The sequence below is a fragment of the Patiria miniata genome, unplaced genomic scaffold, assembly GCF_015706575.1.
Source record: "Patiria miniata isolate m_02_andy unplaced genomic scaffold, ASM1570657v1 HiC_scaffold_7, whole genome shotgun sequence".
Classification (NCBI taxonomy): Eukaryota; Metazoa; Echinodermata; class Asteroidea; order Valvatida; family Asterinidae; genus Patiria; species Patiria miniata.
The window spans coordinates 1842652-1862884 of NW_024037074.1; the positions used below are offsets into that span (position 1 = coordinate 1842652).

Genomic DNA, 20233 nt, shown 5'->3' on the forward strand with positions numbered 1-20233 from the left:
TCATTTGCCTTTTTTAATGGGCTTTGTATTAATCAACAAAAGAATGAATCAAATTAGGTTTTGCCCTTCACCGATGTATAAACACTGTATACTCAGTGTGGTACCTCCCGAGTAAAAGTTGGAAAAAAATCACTCGGGTGGGACTCGAACCCACAACCTCCTGCTTTCTAGTGCAGACATCTTAACCACTCAACCACCGAGCTGGTTGGTTCAAATCTGATGTACATAGCAGCGGGTACTGCATTAACGATTCATAAAATGGATAGTCGGTGAAGGGCAAAACCCAATTTGATTTACATCACCCCGAGGCAAAATTCCATCTTAAGCCGTGTCTGCACTGGACTTTTTTTTTGGAAGGTTTTACCAAGACGATGGTAAAATGAGAAATGGTCAAATGTGACCACTGTCCGCACTTGGACTTTCGACACGGGAAATTTTACCCAGACCGTGTGGGAGAAGTGACCGAGCTGTCACAGTCACGTGCACAGGAAATAAAATGCCGATCACATTTTTTTTCAGCCCCGATACGCACAGTATAATATTACACACACCATTAAAATGCACAATATAATCGTAACATACGATGTTATTTCATCTTGACACGATAAATCTTGACAAAAATGCCTACTCTTCTGACGCATTTGTGATGGACGACATCGAAGCCATGCGGCAGCAGTTCCATTGGTAATCGCTGGTTCCCACCGCATGCTAACATAACAGAATCAAAGCTATGATGTAGAACTGGAACCAGGGACTGCGGCCTACGTACGGTGCCATGCAGACTACACGGCGTAACAGGACGAATTTGGATCGTAGAAAATACAAAACAAACATTGGTGGAGAAAAAGAATGACTGCAAAGTATTTCCCAGAACGTGATCTTGATATTTTCTGTGAATGTATTCTCCGTTAAAATATATTTATAATGAGATTTTACCGCTCGGACTTCACAACGCTGCGTACGTGTTTCCACAAAATGTTCGGCCACATCACGTGAGGGATCGTGCGGTCTCTGTATGCATGATACTAGCACTCGGGCCGGATGTCACTTTCCTCAGCCGCTTTTACCGACTCGCACTGTCCGCACTGGACTTATCATCTCGGGAAAAGTGACCTGGTTAATTTTCCTGGGCACGTGGTCAGTTTTCCTGGGTAGCAGTTGGCCAGTAAAAGTAACCACTGGACTCAGGAAAAGTAACTTTAGCCCTGTCCGCACTGGATTTTTTTGGTCAAACTAACCGAGACTATGGGTACTTTTCCCATTTTAAGTCCAGTGTGGACAGCCTAGGACGTTTTCCTCTCGGTTAATTTTCCTGAGTCCAGCGGTTACTTTTACTGGCCAACTGCTGCCCAGGAAAACTTCCCACGCGCCCAGGAAAACTGACCAGGTCACTTTTCCCGAGACGATAAGTCCAGTGAAGACAGTGCGAGTCGGTAAAAGTGGCTCAGGAAAGCGTACATCCGGCCCGAGCACCCTGTTATGCATACAGAGACCGCTCGAACCTGCACGTGCAGTGGCCGAAAATTTTGTAGAAACACGCTGCGGTGTATCATCAAGTCCGAGCGGTAAAATCTCGTTAAAATATATATTTCAACGGACAAATACATACACAGAGAAGAAAGATCACGTTCTGAGAATTAATTTGCGGAAATTCTCTTTCTCAACCGATGTATGTTATTTTCTACGATCCAAATTCGTCCTGATACGCTACTGTCATGCATGGTAACATCATGGTCCGGTACCGTACGTAGGCCATAGTCACTGGTTCCTGGCCCAAATCATAGCTTCGATTCTGTAAGCATGCGATGGGAACCAACGAATACTGATGGCACTGCTGCCGCACGGAACATCGTACCGCAGCATGGCTTCAACGACGTGCATCACAAATGCGTCAGAATTATAGGCCTTTTCGTCAAGATTTAGCGTGTCAAGATGAAATAATATCGTGTAAACGATTATGTTGTGCATGCAAATGGCGTGTGTAATATTACTGTGCGTATCGGCGGCTGAAAATGTGATCGGCAAATTGTTTTCTGTGTACGGTGAGTCATTATACTGACACTGTGACAGCTCGGTTACTTCTCCCACGCGGTCTGGGTAAATTTTCCCGTGTCGAAAGTCCAAGTGCGGACAGTGGTCACATTTGACCATTTATCATTTTACCATCGTCTCGGTAAAACCTTCCAAAAAAAAAGTCCAGTGCGGACACGGCTTATGAGGAAAACGTCCTAGGCTGTCCGCACTGGACTTAAAATGGGAAAAGTACCCATAGTCTCGGTAAGTTTGACCAAAAAAAGTCCAGTGCCGACAGGGCTTTATAAAAGAATGAATGTTTTAAGATATGAATGGCTTTGTAAACTTTGCATTCATTCATCAGAAATTCACAAGTTTGACAGTTGAACAAAGGTTCAAAGACAGAGGAAACGACAGACGTGGCGGAGGTGTCTTTATCTTGGTTAAGGATGGTTTCTCAGCCATTGAACTTTCTGAAGATGGTTGTGAATTACTCTGGTGCCAACTGCCGCTCAAGCTGCAAGGAGAGGACATCTTCATCTCTGCATATTATAGAGCCCCTGACTCCTACAGGCCAGAATCTCTAGAAAACCTAGACAGAAGTCTGAGTAAATTGTAGGCTCAGGTAAACTCCCCATTCATCATTCTTGGAGGAGACTTCGAACATCCCGGGCATGCTTTGGAACTCAAGGACCGGTACATGTACTTTCTCAGCAAACAGTATTCAATCCAAAATTATCAACATCGCAGATGACTACAATCTCGAACAAAAGGCAAATTTTACTACAAGGAGAGACCCAGTTACAGGAACAGATAACATCTTAGATTTGCTCTTCACCACACGAAAAACTCTGGTTTGTAATGTTTACAGCAACTCCGGAATTAGCGATCACGCAACAGTGTTCGCTGACATAAACATCACCGCACCTCGCTCTGTCAAGCCCCCTAGGACCATCTTCAAGTTGAACTTGACGTGGATGAATCCAAGCTGAAAAAAAATCTGTCCTCGAGCTTAAGACCGAATTCATGCAGTCATCTCCAGAAACCAGAACAGTTGAGGCAAATTGGAGTATTTTTAGGGACAGGCTGAAAACTAACGAATTAGTAGCACAAAAACCAGTCCAGGGACATTCTAGACCCTCATGGCTCACTACTGTCCTAATCCGTTGCTGCAGGAAGAAAGAGCGCAGCTATGTGAAGGCAGTAACAAGCGGTCTACATTCAAACTTTTGCAAAAGGGTCATTCCACCGGGTTGGGGAACAATGTGTGACATATGACCATATTAACAAAAGCATAAATGTTTTGCTAGCAGTTGCTCTACATAATATCTGTTGTTGGGCGTTTCACGACTGCAGAAAGTTTAAAATGATTTCAATGTATTTTGCCAAAAATATGAGCCAAAAATGTCATTTTGGATGTAACATTGACACAGTGTCAGTGTTACATGTACGTCCAAATGTGACATTTGTACCTTTTTTTTAATTTCTGCGAAACATCACACAAATTCACTTTGCTTACTTCTTACTATACATGCAACACAATAAAAAAAAGCTTTTGTTACGGTAGGCAGGTATCAAATGGAGCAGAAATGATAGCTTGGTTGTGTGGATGTAACATTGACACGGTGTAAAACCAAATGTCACACTTCCATTGAGTGATTTTTACACCGTTACATCCACACTAGAGGTATTGTTTCTACTATATTTGAACCCTGACTATACCAAAACAAAAGCTTTTCTTGGTGCCTACGTGTCCAGTTGTAAATATACAATGTCAGTTTGGGTAATATTGTACATACGTTTAAAAAATGGGAAACATAAGAATATTTGGATGTAACACTGACACAGTGTCAATGTTACGTCCAAATATGACATTTTTGCTTATATTTTTGTCAAAGTACTTTCAAATGATTTCAAACTTTCTCAAGTATTGAAACACCTTAAGACAAATATCAAATTGAGCAATTGTTTAGAATGCATTGATACTTTTAATAATATAACCAAATATATGGATGTAACATGCACTGCTTCCCAACCCGGTGGAATGACCCAAAAGCAAGTGAACAGTGAAATCCGAAGGGCTAAACGCACACATTTAGAAGAAACTACATCTACAGGTAACCCCCGGAAATTTTGGCGCTACGTAAACACCACTCGTAAAGACAACACAGGGGTTCAGGTTCTAAAACTCAACGGGAAAAATATCACATCTGACCAAGAAAAAGCTGAAACCCTACAAGACCAATTCTGTAGTGTTTTCAGCAGGGATGACACCGATGTGCAGCCAGTTCTACCACCGAGTCCCTACCCAGACTTGACAAACATCACCGTGTCTGTTAGCGGAGTCCTCAAGTTACTGACGTCGCTCAACTTGAAACTAGCTGCCAATGAAGTTGCCCATGTACTCGCATTCATATTCCAACAATCACTTGACCTGCTGGGTTCTCTACCATCTGACTAGAAGAAAGCCAACGTAACACCCATTTTTAAGAAAGGCTCTCGTGCAGACCCGGCAAACTACAGACCTGTGTTGTTGACCTCTGTTTGCTTTAAGTTATTAGAGCACATCATTGATAGCCAATAAATGAAACACCTCCAGGAACACGACATCCTGAACGAAAACCAACATGCTTTTCGTAAAGGCCTGTCCTGCAAATCCCAACTCGTAACAACTCTGGATGACATCTCCTACAATTACAATAATCAAATCACCACAGACATGGCAGTACTTGACTTCTCCAAAGCATTCGACATAGTTTCTCATCAAAAACTGGTCCAAACATTAGACTACTACGGGATAAGGGGAAAAACACAGAGATGGATCAGGGAATTCTTAACCAACAGGTCACAATGAGTTGTGGTAAATGGAAAATCTTTGAAATGGCAAAGTGTCGACAGTGGCGTACCACAAGGCACCGTGCTTGGCCCCCATCGGTTTTTACTTTTCATCGATGACATTAGCAAATCAGTGACTGGCACAACTCGCCTTTTCGCTGACGACTGCCTGTTATATTGGAAGATCTGCTCATCAACTGATGAACTGATGTTCCAAAAAGACCTGGACAACTTGGCTCACTGGGCGCAAACCTGGGGAATGAAATTTAACTCCAGCAAATGTAACATCATGCGAATCTCCGGGCAGCGGGCCCCCGGCAAAACTAACTACACCATGTTAGGATCCAACCTCGTACTCGTAGAGAAAACCAACATCACATATTTGGGAATAATCATTCAGAATAACCTAAGTTGGAATCACCAAACAGCATATGCCACTTCCAAAGCAAGTCGTATATTGAGCTTCATCAAAATAAATTTTCATTCTGCATCCAGATCAGTCAAAGAAAAGCTGTACTTAGCAGTAGTCAGACCACACCTAGAATATGGCAGCATTGCTTGGAACCCTCACATACATGTAGCTAAGAACATAACATCCCTGGAAAAAGTGCAACTGATGAGGGCTGCTCGTTTCGTAATGCGAGATTATTCCAGACTGAGCAGTGTGACCGACATGTTGACAACCCTAGGCTGGTCTTCACTGGAAGAGAGAAGGAAAGTTAACCAACTTACCTACTTACCTACATAAATAATACACAACATAGTTCACATTAACTCATCATCCATAGTCCCCAAACCAGCACCGGCTCGTAGAATTCACAACCACCAGTTCACAGAAATTGCAGCAAGGACAGACATCTATATGCAGTCATTCCTACCAAGAACTATCCGGAAATGGAACAAGCTCCCTCAAGACACCACAGACACCCCAAACCACAACACCTTTAAGGATTTAATTTAGTTCCACTTCCCCAAAGCCTCCTTGCTAGACTTCCACGTGGAGTATTCAGGATAACCACCAAGTATGGGTACCAAGTAAAGGTGCAATTTTTTTATGAAATTGAACCCTCATTCCCCCAATTTATAAAAATTACCTGGAAAGCAACAAAACTATCTTGCAGCAAAATTAATTTCACTGGGTTAAAGTATTAAGTTTCCAATAAGCAAGAATGGACAAAATCACATGAATGGGATTACACTTTTGTAGCTGACCTGGCAAAGGAGCAAACGTCTTCACCAAGTAAAAGAATAACAAGTCACCTTTGGATTTGTCCTCCTCATCTTCATTGGGAATAGCATCCATAGTGATGGCCACATCTGTTGGCATCTTGACAACATCACCCTCTGTAACTGTGGTTGACGTTACCTCCCCAGTTGGGACATCATCAGAAGTTGGTCCCTGCTTCTCATCCATTTTGGTGTTATTACATTGGACCAAAAACACACTGGAAATATAAAGAAACTGACATAAAGCAGTTGTATACTATTGCAAGCCATGACCAGTGGGATATCTAGGGGGAGGGGTTGAAATTTGAAATCACAACGTGCACCTGAAAATAGTATGGTAACCATATCGTGTACATGTCTCTATGCAGTGCGATGTATATGTGGATACCATACCAGTATGAGATGCGAGCTGTAAATGTCGCCATAACACGGCTGCGACGCGACGGTTCTATATGAAAAGCCACCAAAATCATCATTGTTTCCCCATATTTTAGCCAGCGTAGTTCTGTTTCCAGTCGATCCTTTGCTTTGTGATGACTGCTGCATGGTATTTAGGTGAGTTTAATCTCAACTAGGTTTGGATAATCGGGGAAAAGGACAATTTCAGGCAATATTTCATGGCCTCCGTCATTTTCTGACTGCTGGGGAAAAAATAGTTGGGGAAGAATTCCATACATGTACATATTGCATGCACATCACTAATATTTCCCCACAGTGACCTACATGTATCAGCCATCAGAAACGGATAACATGTTTAAAAGTCAAATTTAGCAGGGAAAATATTGAAACGTTTACGAAGAAAACACTTCAAAATTTTCAGACCAGTCTCTTAGGGTTTGTGCACCGGGTGTCAAGTGATGTCCAGGTGTGGAACTCTTTCCAATAGTTGTTCCCCCAGCTCTAGCTTAAGAAACTCTAGTCCAAACATTTGGGACTCTCAATACTGTCTATGAGAGTGCCAAATATTAAGGTATTGAAAACTTGCAATACAAGATGGAGATGAGAAACTCCAGCTCCAATGCTCATCACGAATTTGACATGTAGAGCTGGAGGCACATTTAGTTTTTGTCCAGCAGTCCGAAAATGGCGGAGGCCGTGAAATTTGGCAAATACTAAACTTCACCTTTTCCCCTATTATCCAAACCCAGATGAAATTAAACTTACTTCACACCATGCAGCAATCATTTATGAAGCATTTGGTCGACTTGAAACAGAACTATGCTTTATAAGTAAGAGTTGAGGCCTTGCAAGGTGGAGATACTAAATAATGAAAGGTTTGCGGAAACACCATGGGAGAATAATTTCTCAACTAAGAGAATGGTTCTGAAAAGCACCAGAGGTACATGTATCAACTCGACGTTCTGGTCAGTATGCTCTGACTCTCTTCAGGAGAAACATTTCATTATTTATGCTTTATACTAAAATATGAAAAACAGTATGATTTTGGTGGCTTTTCTACCTTGTATACTGCATTGGGGCTGCTATTGATGACACGTATACATTCTAATGTTGTTTTCAGAAGAAAAATAAGATATGGTTTAATATAGACCCATGAACGTGGCTATATACATAATATGCACTCAATATTCTGTTATTGCTGCCAAGAAGTTTAAGTGTTCATTTAAAGTTACAGTCCATCATTTGCAGCTATCCAAAACGATATTTAGTGTTGAATAACTACTTGGTTGAAAGATAGTAAGGGGACTAAACTCCCTGTGAAATTATTCTTTCTGGCATGCTGTCATTGGGAAGAAATCAATGAAAGAAGGCCTTTCCAACGATGCATCTAAAGGCACATGGTTGGAAATTTTCATTAGTAGTGTCTTTTGTTAGTTGGCGAAGTGCGGGCAAGTGTTGACACGACGCACACGCGCTTGCTTTAATTCGTCAGATCAGTGCGTGACATTGCATAGCTGCAATTAGCTCAGTGAGAACGTGTCTCCAACACTGAATTCAGGCCAAATTCAAAACAAGATTCAGCATCTTTTGATTTGAAATCAAGATCCTAGAATGGTGTTTTACTCGAAATGTACAGCTGAAGCTGAGCTGAAACTTCATCACGTTAGTTGTTCAGCACCCTTCTTTAGATTTTGAGCACGTTTGTTGCTTCAAACGAACAAAGTACAGTCCATGCAAATGATGGACTGTACCTTTAAATAATATTTGGAAACTTTTATTTTGTTTTCTTTAAGTACATGTACATTTTTTTGGGGGGGGGGGGTGGGTGGTCCTTTTTTGTAAACAGAAGGATTATTGCTGCCAAGAAGTGTTAGTTATTACTTCAAGAATATTTGGAAACTTTTTTTTATAATGCTTCAGTGCCCGATGCGCATTCTGCATGCACCAGTACCAAGGTACATGTAGCAAGTTCAAAGCTTATGATGTTCTCATCCAGAACGAGCTTTAGCAAAGAATTAAACAGAGACAAAATAAGAGAAAGCAAATTTAAAGATTTACTTTGTCTAAATTTACTTTTTTTTCAGTTGTGTCTTTACATAATCATTAATCTCATATTTTTTAACAAACATTCGTTTCTTGACCTTTTTGTGCAGTTACCTGAATGTTCTTTGAAATATGGAAATAAATGTTGAGATGAATAGGAGAGGGTAACCATTTCATCTTCACATATGGTGACTGTCAAAGAAATTCCTGCATTCGTTTTCTTGCGAAGTCTAATAACCAAAATTAAAACACATATTAAAAGAGCAGCCTGTACTTTTAATTGATTCAGTACGACTTGACTTACACGTAATGGAACGAGACGTCTTTATTGAAGGTGCGAGTTGTCCAAGGTACGAGTTGGCATAATGATGTCACATTAAATGTATGTATGAGTTGTCCAAGGTACAAGTTGCCCAAGGTACGAGATGACCTGTTTCCTTGCACATTGGAACAGCAATACTGGGTGATTTGGCAATAAATAGTTAATGCGGTACCCGCTGCTAAAGTTCAAATCGAACCGGCCAACAGATCCCGTTAGCTTGGTGGTCGAGTGGTAAGACATCTGCACTAGAAAGCACTGGACATCGTGGGTTCGAGTCCCACCGGCTTGATTTTTCCCAACTTTCACTCGGGAGGTAACAGACTGAGTATACAGTGTTTATACATCGGTGAAGGGCAAAACCTAATTTGATCAATTCTAAAAGTTTACATTATCTTAAAGAAACCTAAAGGTATTTTTATTTTTTTTGCCAGAGGTAAACTTTTGAAATCACTAAATCCGACTTTTTGCCATACATGTAGGTAAACTTTCGAAATCACTGACTATGACTTTTTGAATTGACATCATCATCGATTCATGATGGACTGCAGACAAGCAATCGTTTCTCGGGCAGCGCAATGGTTCATCAGAAAACCGCAGGATCATCCATAAAATCAAAAATAAAATAGCAAGAAATACACAGTTTGGTATGGAAATACATTTCGAGTGCAAAAATTCAGTTCGGTAATATTTGCAAGTAAGTCTCTAATGCCGTTGAAAAATGGCAAACTGCAACAATGTCACCGTGTACGGACGGCCACATTGGCCGGTCAGCACGGCACAGGAACCGTGTCACTTTGCAGTTTGCACAGTTGGCTAGGTTGACCATACGTACCGGCCCATGAACCTGGCAATGTGAATAATTTTTACGAAAAATGCGTACCGAAGTTCCAGCGTTCCTTTCAGTAGAGCTAGGAAAATATTGAAGTATTAACTGAGAAAAACACAAATTTTCAGACCAGTCTCATAGGGTTTGTGCACAGGGTGGCAAGTGATGGCCATATATGGGAATCTTTCCTTTGATGTTTTTAATTGGGAAAGATTCCATACCTGGCCAACACTTGTCACACTGTGCACAAACCCTATGGGACTGCTCTGAAAATTTGTAAGTGTTTTCTCGGTAAAAATTCAAAATTTGTCACTGCTAATTTAGACTTTTTAGGACAAAATATCACTTTCAGATGGCTGATACTGATAGGCCTAGGTCATTTAGGGAAAAATTACGGCGATCATGAAGTGTAGGGCCCCTGTTTTGTTTTGGTCATATTGGAGTCAAAAGTGTTTTGTTTTTATTGCTCAAAAATCACCTTTACAATCAAAGCAGTTTTTCCTCAGTTCTACACCCGTTTTGCAATTTTGAACGGATTTTTGGGATAGAAACCACGATTTTCCTGCGCGGTTTGTGCCTTGCGATTCAGCGCGCCGTGCGTGGCTATGGATGCCACGCTATACAATAACGCAGTACGTCTAGACTATGGCGACTTCTTGCAGTACGTTTCACTAAATACAATAATGCAGATTTCACCAATAGCTAATATAAACAACCAAATTAATGTTACCATTTATTAAATGGTTAAATAAAATTAGTAATACTGACGTACCAGTAATAAGAAAGTGGCAAAGGTAACAATACAACACACAGGTACAGTTTCGGCCACTCGGAAGACAGAGCCGTACAGTCTAGACATAATATAGAACATGCGTACAGTCGCGTGTTTATGTTGTTGAATGCTGCCCTCATGTGTCGTTCGATAGGCATGCAAGCTCTTTCGAAACATCGGCCTCCATCGCAGATCACAACTGCTTCAGGTTCATATATTGAACTGGCATCCTTCTTCTTCTTTTTAACGATACGCATACGTCTCCCGTAACGGAAGCCCAATAACACCTATTTGTCTATTCTTATTTGACAACTGACGCTTTCTGAATAGCTGTGTGGAAATTTCATAATCTTCAAATAATTATAGTAGACAAAGCCGCAGCTGATAATGAATCGAATTTTCAAAAACCCTTTAAACCCATGTTTTCTTTATTTTCTGGAGGGCGCTGTTTACGCTGAACATGGAGATCAATGTTTTTGAGTTTTTCCCCTTGAATCCCCCCCCCCCGAATTTATGTGATTATTCAAGACAAAGGAGTTATTGAAAATGGCTATCTATGTGGTAGGTACCCAAGAGATTGTGGAAAATTGTTTATATTCTTAGTTGGACACCTCGCCGCAAAAGTAATTTTAAGAAAGCAAAATGTGAAATTGTCCAGTTTCCGGACACTTCACAATGAATATTGAATGGCTGCTGCTACGGTATTCGGTTACTCCTAGATCTATGATGCTCCGCGTGAGCGGAGCCGCATAGACACAGAACCCCACAAAATGGTTAATTGCAGCACAATCCCTCATGACCATTAGCTGGAGTTACCCAGCCCTGAGTTTTATCATTGGGTTGTCATCTAGGGCTGGAGCGAGTTTTTCTCGAAAACGATAGTATAGGCAAAAGAATTTGGAAAATGTTCAATTTTGTCCCCGTTACACACTAATTGCAACTGCAACTCACCCCAAACTTGCCTGGAATAACCATTACACAGGTCCTTGAAGTAAAAAACGATCCACGATGAAGATTCAGCCTACAATTGCAGTGAAAACAGGAGGAATAACCGCTAACCTGACAACCTTTCAGGCATGGCCAGGACCGCAATTGGTTTGTGCACAAAAAAAAATTGTGTACAATGAATGGCGGTCGATTAACAGGCACAGAGAGCGATCGCTGTCAACTACTCGTTTTGCTGGCTGCGCTGGCTGTTGGCGCAGACGTCACGCGGAAGCGTAACACCCGATGACTGTTTCATGCACTATTGGTTGCGGTTTCAGTACCAAAGCTGTGATGCGAGTGGTAAACCTCATATTAGTGCATGAAACAGTCAACGGGTGTTACGCTTCCGCGTGACGTCATGCGCCAACAGCCAGCGTAGCCAGCAAAACGAGTAGTTGACAGCGATCGCTCTCTGTGCCTGTTAATCGACCGCCATTCATTGTTCACAATTTTTTTTTGTGCACAAACCAATTGCGGTCCTGGCCATGCCTGAAAGGTTGTCAGGTTAGCGGTTATTCCTCCTGTTTTCACTGCAATTGTAGGCTGAATCTTCATCGTGGATCGTTTTTTACTTCAAGGACCTGTGTAATGGTTATTCCAGGCAAGTTTGGGGTGAGTTGCAGTTGCAATTAGTGTGTAACGGGGACAAAATTGAACATTTTCCAAAAATGTTTGCCTATACTATCGTTTTCGAGAAAAACTCGCTCCAGCCCTAGATGACAACCCAATGATAAAACTCAGGGCTGGGTAACTCCAGCTACATGACCATGACATATCGTCAGTCCACCAAAAATGACCAGGATATGTTTTGACGCACTCGCATTCAATTTGCGTTGGACAACACGCGCGTGTTGCAAGCGGAGACTCATAGTTCTAGGAGTAGCCAAAATGATGAAAAACATGCCCTTTCCGCACTGAGCCAACCTGACACTAGAAACGTGCACAAAGATAATGATCGATCACTGATTTTCGGTTCGCTCGGAGCACGCCGCGGGGGGTACGGTACTTGCACTTGTACGCATGCGCGTATCATTTGCTTGCGGCGTGCTCCGAGCGAACCTAAAATCATCAATCGACCAAATCTGCTTACACGTTTCAAGAGTCAGGTTGGCTCAGTGCGGAAAGGGCATATTTTTTCATCATTTTGGCCTAAAAACCGACAGAATCCAGCGATGTTTGTTAGGGCGCAACTTACGTGCGTATGTCATGAGGTATTGTATGGAGTTTTTGGGCAAATTGTGCAGCGGTTCTGTAAAAAATGTCTATGTTTTGATGAACGTTTTTGTACTAAGTTGGTGTTTTGTAGTAGCAAACAATTTTGCGAGGTTCTCTGTCCATGAGGCTCCGCTTCGCGGAGCATCATAGTTCTAGGAGTGACTGCTAGGGTAGTTCTCAGTACTCCCTACTATTCTACATCACTTCCTCGTGTTGGTTCAGCATCAGAGGTGACGGAAAGAATGTTGCAACCTGATGCTGCTTTTTCCCTCATAAATCATCTCAATGAAGGTCAGTCATTGGAAAAATGATAAAACATGAATCTTGGACTGAGAAACATTTCCAATTTTGTTAGGAAATACTGAAATTTTTTTGGACTCTCCATAGACTTTTTACACAACCGCTGAAATAGCGTCAGGTTGCAACATTCTTTCCGAGGTGACTGTTGGCTCCCCAAGAAAGCCTTCTAAAACCTCTTCCACCGCCTCAAAAGAGATCCCATCTGCGAGTGGTTTCTTTGTTAAATGTTTTATGCCTGGTTTTTATGAACTACCACTTTGAAAACTGCTGTGAAGATTTGGATTCGAGTAGAAAATGAGATTTTCTACTGATTTTATTGGTGTAGCCGTTTTATACATTCACATTTTTTTTTACATCACACATGTTTACTTGACAGTTTTTCTCATGTTTTTTTTTCCGCAACTGTAGGCGCATCCATCAGTGCGGATGAAAGGCGCTGAGGCAGACTGGACGCCCATACAATGCACAGACAGGGAGTGTAGCCACTCCTTGATGAAGGCTCCGCATCTGCACTGTCCATTCTGCTCCCAGGACAGTCTCTTCACTGATGAGATTCTCCTCAAGGCGCACTACAGGGTCAAGCACGTGGATAAAGGCATCAACTTTGGGGGTGAGTTTGCATTTGGGAACAAGACCAAGCGCTCGCAAACTTGTGACTGGATCCCAAGAAATATGTTTTAGGTTAAGCCAAAGGACAATGTTTTTCACTTTCTCTTCACAGGTCATGCTACAAGATGACTTTTAAGGTCCATGTGAGTTGAATGCAACACTTATCTAAGTGACAAGCCTGCCGAGTGCAGCAAAATCCATCAGGTCAAAAGTCTCAAAGCCAAATTGCCTCGGAGTCTGTGGTCCTCGAACGAAGCAGGATACAACTGAGGCATTGTTTCAGAACTGGCTGTTGATGCACTGGTGTTGATTGCTGAAATGCAGCAAAGTGCACCAGACTTTTCCACCTGATGCACTGTGCTGCATGTGGCAGGGTTAGGGTTAATTAAGATAAGTTGAAGGTAGTGGACAGCAGGACAAGATAGTGGAATTTGTGGAAGTTTTATGAAATTGACAGATACCTGGGCTGGTTATTCTTAGCAGATACCAGTGTTTGATAGACTCAATTGTCACAGGCCATGCCCAAGCGCCGGCTGTGTCTCAGGAAAAACTTTGCATCCGGCCTGCCTGAACAAGAGTCCTAACTCAGGTCAATAGCTTACTTGTGCCTGTTACAGCAAGAGAACCATATAAAAAGATCCATAGTTCATGTTTTGTCAAAGTGCATATAGCTGTCAGCTTTTGTCAAAATTGCCAAACCAATCCTCTACTGTATCCCTCCCCAGGTCTTAAAATATTGCAGTGATGTAGATCCTGCATCGTCCACGGCATCATTCATGAGCAGAAATACTTCAAGGGTGCCCACTAGCACTGCTACCACTGTCGCAACAGGTTCAGCAAGAGGGACGAGGCTATGAAGCACTACCAGCAACACTTCCGTAATCCAGAGACCACAATACAGATAGTTATTACTCGGGTACAGTATGTCATGGTCAATTTTACAATCATGTACTTCATTTTATCCCAGTGGGCACATCAGACTGCACGTACAATACATGTAAACCACAATTCATAAATACCTATGGCAGTTTATCCATTCCTATTGGTCGAGAAGCCGCCATGTGGCCGGTCTTAAAACGGATGATAAAGACATGGCTGGCTGGTCTTCAACTCTTTTCCAGTCTCACTTGAAATTTTGGCTCCTATGAAATCCAGTGCCTCTTTCCATTTTATTGGTCCTCACGTAGGCATGCGCAATGCTACCAGTGAGTCAGTATTTCATAGTCCTTAATTCACAACGCAACGCCCCAGGTGCGTTTTGCATGACATCGCGCAGTATGTGCGACGCATGTGCCAATCTCCAAAAAAGGAGTTGTTAACATCTTACTCGCGAGCTGGACACTCCATTATTTAGCTAAAGAGGGGTGTTAAAAAAACATGAAGTGAACTTGTTGAGCAAAATCAGGTTTTTTACCAAAAGGTTTGGATTTTTTTGACCGAATAGGTATTTATGAATGGGAATAAATATGTGCTTGGTCGGTATTTAAGTTTAAGACCGCTTGGAGTCTGGGTGCTGATAAATACCATCGCCTTCGACTCCAAGCGGTTTTAAACGGAGTGATTAAGACCTTCCAAGCATACTTTTATTCCCTTTAAACTGCATCAACAGTGATAAGCTATTAAACATTGGCACAGGTGGGTAAACTACCATGGTTCACTCAGAAAATGTTGTAAATTCCTGATGCTTGAATTCCGGAGCTCATTGGACTTATGTATAGCTTTAAAGACTCTCTGAAATAAATTTCACAATCAAACATTTGACTCAAGTATTTATTCTTTTGAGAATGATTAGAGACACCTTTTTGGCTTAAACTGTTTGAAAATGCACTTATTTTTTTACCTTCGCAGTTTCAGTGCTGTTTCAAGACAACTGAGTATGCTGTTGCTGTAATGTAATGGTCCCCTTTAATCTGCATGAAAAAAAAAAACAATGAAATAAATTGAATCAGTTGAAATTGTGAGCAGGTATGGTAGTTTACAAGGATTTTGGTGGATTTTATCAAATGCCAACACTTAGGGTCTTTTAAAATAATTAAGTTTGAACTTTAATTTTTCCTTGTACATTTGCGGTGTAAATTGAATCTTTTGCAACCCTGCAGGTTTTGTCTCATTTTATCATCCTCAACCACTTCTCTCCACCAGTTTTACCCAGGATGTCAACTAGATCTTCACCACATACACTGACCCAGCACCCAACAGTACCAGCCTGGTAACACACCTCATAGTCCCCCAGTCACAGCAGCCATCGGAGACGGACACATCATCCCCGGGGCTATGAGCAGACTGACGGGCAGCAGCCGCAGATCGAGTACCAGTATGCCTGCATCAATGATCCGAGCCAGAGCACTGCCAATGGGGAAGGTAAGATGGTAAGAATATTAACCCTGACCCTCCAATAATCCTTCAGCATCTACCCAGAGGTTAAGGTGGATAATGCCACCAGCAGTGGAAGAAGGGAATGGGTAGACAACAGCATGTTTAATACAGTTGTCTTCACTCCTGCACTTGTTTGGTCAATAAAATAAATAAAACAACAACCAAAAGTTCAGCATTTTTTTAGGGGGTTGGGGTGGATGAGGGCCAATATTGACAGTGGATTTTACAAATTGAAATAACAAGGTGCAAAGGGTGTGCCATTGGTGTTATTTAAGTTGATTGAATTTTGGAGGATTCAGGAAGGTTCTAAGCAAAAAATTTTTTTTAATAAGTCAGGGTGGCAGTACATTTTGAGAGCTGACTTCAACGATTAATTAAATATTGGCATTTGTCCTTCACCTTGCCCACCTAATGTTAGGAATAAGGTTTGAAGAAGTGAGTGATTGCTTGCACCCAGTTACAAGGAATTACATCTTCTTGACACACTGCATCACTTTGGACTTTCTTGCCTGTATCCTGTTTTTACCGCTACATATCATCTGTCCCATTCAAGCGCAACATATATGTCGACCTTTCTACTCCATAAACCCCTCCCATCATTTCCCCTCTTTGTGTAGCCCACACCTGGAGTGACCTTTTGATGACCAACTTTCATTATTACAGGAATTATTATCCAGGATAATTACTCAACCCTTTCCCTTTCGTAAACAGTTGTCCTTATTGAAATACCAGACGAAGGAAGCAAAGAGGATTTGGAGGACGAGACTTGCTACACAGAGCACAACTTGTCGCTGCTGCTGCAGGAGAAGGAACGTCTGGAGAAGACTCTTGAGCAGGAGCGGACCACGTGGGCCCAGACAGAGCACAGGATGAAAGGCACTATAGAAAGGCTTCGTACAAAGGTGAGTGGGCATTCCATCTGGTCTTGGTCTAAGAATGAGTTTGGATCTTGTTCCCTGCATGCAACAGGTACCAAGGGCGTCAATCGCTTCTCAAAAGTGGGAGGGGGGACATACCTTGATCAGAACTAATGCAGGCACACTAATGCGACTGCGTTCTTTCAGTGGTCAGATTTCTGTCAGGATGCCAGCTGTCATGGCTGTGGACGATCATGATGTGCACTGTTGTTGTCATTGCTCTACATTTTCTACACGTTCTACGTTGTTTTATGCGCTGACGCTGCTTATGATAAATGCAGACAAACCGTTGCACACATTTTGTACACAAGCTCAGATGTGTCGTTTATCCTTGTGTAGAGGATTCGTGGTTTCACTCAAACTCTAGTTGCACTAAATAACTGGGTAACAACACATGTGCCTTCTTAAGCATTCATGCTCCAACTGCACACATCATGAAGTGCATAAATGTCAGACTTTGGTGTGCGCTGTCATGGTTGTGATTGGTTACACATCATGGGGCAGAGCCTAATGGATTGGTCTATTAAAATTCCATCTGTCAACAAATAATTTCTCTGCCCATCCGTCTTGCCCTCCAGGTTGAGTATTTGTCCAACACAAACATGTCACTCAAGCAGCAGCTGTCCATGATTCACACGTCCAGTTTGAAACATCCAACCAACGACAGCGAGAACCAGTCCATTTTGCAAGAGTTACTGCAACACATGTCTGAGGAGCACACCCAGCTGCTGCACCACCATCTAGCACAGCTACGACTGTACGCTCAGGCCTGCGCATTATCCAAATCAGCCCCCGAGGAATCTGCAGCTGAATCTACAGTCTTGGTACCAGACCTGGCTGACCAATCACAGGACATCTCACACATGGCCATGATGTCGTCCTCGGAGGGCACCCTTGGGAACATGGAGCAGACAGTCGTCATGACGATAACGTCTGAGGAGGATTCGGAGCCGCTCGACAACATCGTGGATAACCCCGGAGATACTGTGGGACATTACTCCTTGACTTTGGATAAGGACGTTCACTTGTCACCAAATGACATTCCATACCAGCTGACAAGCGAGGGACTGTCACCAAGACATGCCACCTCTGAGTCGGGTCACGTTTATCAATCAGGTAGAACTCATTCACATCACAACACAGGCTGTGATGTCACGCAACAGGATTTTCACAAGAACAAAAGTTGAAAATTGGTTCTTTCCAACAGCATGCCAAAAATATTCTGCCCCGATGGCTTTGACAAAAGAACGTTTGATGACAACATGTCAAATGAGGGACCACCATTAAAATGTGGGAGAACTAACAGCCTGAAAGCCACTTAACTAAATAAAACCGGACATATTTTGTAAACAGTGTACACTCAGTGTTGTCTTAGGGCTTAGTTGGGGGGGGGGGGAATTGAACTAATGAGTTGAGTCTTCATGGAAGTTTGTCTTACCTGAATGAAAAATTTTACCAAAGCAACTGGCCTTGGTCTCTCCTATCTTTTCGAGTTCTCGATGGGCAAATCCCGAATCCGCTCAGTGAATGGGCGTCGTTGTAGGCCCAAACAGATCCATGTAGGTCCTCAAATCTATTACTGAAACATAAACGATGCAATTATGATTAACATTGAAACATTTGGTCGTATGTATAAAAACTAGCATTTGCTTTTTTTTTTACTACGTATTTTTAAGCATAACTTTTATTTGCATGAATAAAAATGAGAGCAAATGCTTTCACTATTTGCTTCAAGCTAAAAGTATTTGCTTTTTTACTTTTTGGCTTTTGCTAGACTAGAAGTGTGGACTGGTTTCAAACTTGAAAAAAATATAAATTTCAATTGACCTCAAAATTAATAAAATTTTAAAATCTAAAACTCCAACTGTGGGACTTGAACCAGCAACCTTCAGAAGTTCAGATTTAGGGTCATCAGTCCGTATTACTTGATTAAGCACAACTTCACACTATTTTGTGGATACAAAATTAACTGTAAAGTTTCAATTGACCTGAAAGGTAGTAAAATTTTGAAATCTAAAATTCCCAGCGTGGGAATGAACCTGCAACCTTTAGATTTATAGTCAGCAGTCTGAACCACTGCACTAAGCATAATTTCATGCTTTTAAGTGGTTACGGAATTAACTATCAAGTTTCAATTTACCCAAAAGAAATAAAATTTTAAAATCTAAAATTTCCACGCTGGATTTCAACCCACAACCTTAACATTTAAAGTCAGCAGTCCGTACCATTGTACTTAGCATAATTCTACTGTTTTAATTGGTTAAAATATTAACTATGAAGTTTCAATTTACCCAAAAATAAATAAAATCTAAAATCTAAACCTGGATTGGAACCCGCAACCTTCAGATTTAGAGTCGGCAGTCCATACCATTGGACTAAGCATAATTTCACACTTTTTTGTGGTTACGAAATTAACTATAAAATTTAAATTTACCCTAAAAGACATAAAATTTTAAAATCTAAAATTTCCACCCAGGATTTGAACCCACAACCTTCAGATTTAGAGTCAGTAGTCCATACCATTGGACTAAGCCTAATTTTACACTTTTTAAAGGTTACGAAATTAACTATAATGTTTTAATTTACCCAAAAAGTAAAACAATTTTAAAATCTAAAATTCCCACCCTGGATTTGAACCCACAACCTTCAGATTTAGAGTCAGTAGTCCATACCATTGGACTTAGCATAATTTCACACTTTTTAGTGGTTACGAAATTAACGATAAAGTTTAAATTTACCCAAAAAGAAATAAATTTTAAAATCTAAAATCCCCCCCTGGAATTGAACCCGCAACCTTCAGATTTCGAGTCAATAGTCCATACCATTGGACTAAGCCTAATTTCACACTTGTTAAAGGTTACGAAATTAACTATAATGTTTTAATTTACCCAAAAAGTAACAAAATTTTAAAATCTAAAATTCCCACCCTGGAATTGAACCCACAACCTTCAGTTTCGAGTCAGAAGTCCATCCCATTGGACTAAGTGTAATTTCACATTTTTTAAAGGTTACGAAATTAACTATAATGTTTTAATTTACCCCAAAAAGTAATAAAATTTTTAAATCTAAAATTTCCACCCTGGAATTGAACCCGCAACCTTCAGATTTAGAGTCGGCAGTCCATACCATTGGACTAAGCATAATTTCACACTTTTTTGTAGTTACGAAATTAACTATGAAGTTTAAATTTACCCAAAAAGAAATAAAATTTTAAAATCTAAACTTTCCACCCTGGATTTGAACCCACAACCTTCAGATTTAGAGTCAGTAGTCCATACCATTGGACTAAGTGTAATTTCACAATTTTTAAAGGTTATGAAATTAACTATAATGATTTAATTTACCCAAAAAAGTAATAAAATTTTAAAATCTAAAATTCCCACCCTGGAATT

At 41.2% G+C, this 20233-nt stretch overlaps 1 pseudogene; it reads left to right on the top strand.

Moving 5' to 3' along the window:
- The first annotated feature begins 10917 nt into the window (after positions 1-10917).
- On the top strand, positions 10918-18224 carry LOC119746163 (annotated as a pseudogene).
- The last annotated feature ends 2009 nt before the right edge of the window (positions 18225-20233 follow it).